The sequence below is a fragment of the Calidris pugnax genome, unplaced genomic scaffold (assembly GCF_001431845.1).
Source record: "Calidris pugnax isolate Ruff unplaced genomic scaffold, ASM143184v1 scaffold265, whole genome shotgun sequence".
NCBI classification, from domain to species: Eukaryota; Metazoa; Chordata; class Aves; order Charadriiformes; family Scolopacidae; genus Calidris; species Calidris pugnax.
This window is the reverse complement of record NW_015091061.1, coordinates 110526-112275: the sequence shown is the minus strand read 5'-3', so window position 1 is coordinate 112275 and position 1750 is coordinate 110526.

Here is a 1750-nt window from a genome sequence, read left to right as displayed (position 1 = left end):
TACCTGTGTAACAGGGGAGGGACGTTGGGACCGTGTTTATTTGCTGCATCTCGTTTCCCTCCGGATGCAGACACGTGGCACGGGGTGGGATTTTTCCCCTCCGTGGCAAATATCACCCCAAATATCAGTGGCGTGGGGCAGCGCTGTGGCAGAGCCCTGTTCCCAGCCCAGCTGGGAGCAGTCGGTAAAGGGGGGAGAGGGGGGAAGAAAAAGGCTGTGAAATATGTTCCAGGCACATCTAATGAGGGAGGGGTGAAATTTAATGGGTTTTCTCCATATTGCTTATTTGAGGCGTCGAAGCCTTTGTCGCAGCCTTCATGGGCAGGGGTGAGGGAGCTAAACCTGGCACTAAAAGGGAAACTGAGGCACGGCGACAGCAAGGGATTTGCTTCAGGGATGATTCTCAAATCAGGTACACGAAGGAGGTCAGAGCAGCTAAATAAGCCATGAAAATATTCCAGTTTTTGGAGGTGCCAGCCAGATTTTGGCTCGTCCATGAATAAAGCCCTGAAGCCACTTGCAGGCACACAGGTTTCTTTCTCACCTCCAAAAAAAGCTCCCCCTCCAGCATCTCCCACACGTGGACAACCCGCTCTTCTGTTCCATAAGGGGATGAAGGACATGGGGACACGTTCCCGAAGAGGATGCTCTTCTCGCTTGGCCATTTCCCAAACACCTTGGAGGGCTGTTTTCTCTCAGAAAGCACCAAAAGGCATGTGGTAATTCTGTTTTCCTCCTGCCTCGGCTCTTAAACCTGGCAGTTTCTTTTATTTTATTCTCTTCCTGGCCAAAAGAACATCAGCTTGGGTACGTGCTCAGGCTGCCTGAATCTCCCCTGCGAGCCGGTGCAGGAGCTGCAGCAGGTCCTGGCACAGGGTCACCACCAACTTGCAGCATCAAGCAACCCCTCCATGGCCTCAAAAATCCTCTGCATCTCCCTTCCAGCCCCCTGAACTGGCTCCGAAAGGTTTAACCCCCTTCTCCCTCCTGTTTTTAACCCAATGCAAGCAGATCTCCATGGCCAGAGCCTCCAGGACAGGCTCTCCTCCAGGTCCTGGGACGGTTTCACCTTCTGGATGTCACACATGGGTGGGAAGGACACAACCACATCCCGAAAATTTGTTGGGTGCCCCTGCAAGGCCTACTCAGGTGGGACACAAACTATATTTAATTAAATTGGGAATTACAGAATCAAAGAATCCTCTAGGTTGGAAGGGACCTTAAAGATCATCTTGTCCAACCGTCAACCTCACCGACAAAAATAGACACCCACACAACAAACAAGGAGCATCACCATCACTAAACCAGACCTCCCAGCACTACATCAACCCGGCTTTTGAACACCTCCAGGGATGGGGCCTCAACCACCTCCCTGGGCAGCCCATTCCAATGGCTGAGAACCCTTTCAGGGAAAAAATTTTCCCTAATATCCAGCCTGAACCTCCCCTGGTGTAACTTGAGGCCATTTCCTCTCGTCCTGTTGCCTGTGACTTGAGAAAAGAGACCGACCCCCATCTCTCTACACCCTCCTTTCAGGGAGTTGCAGAGAGCAATAAGGTCTCCCCTCAGCCTCCTCTTCTCCAGGCTGAACACCCCCAGCTCCCTCAGCCTCTCCTCATAAGACTTATTCTCCAGACCCCTCACCATCTTTGTCGCCCTTCTCTGGACCCGCTCCAGCCCCTCAATGTCTTTTTTATGGTAGGGGGCCCAAAACTGGACACAGTACTCAAGGTGAGGCCTCACCAGTGCC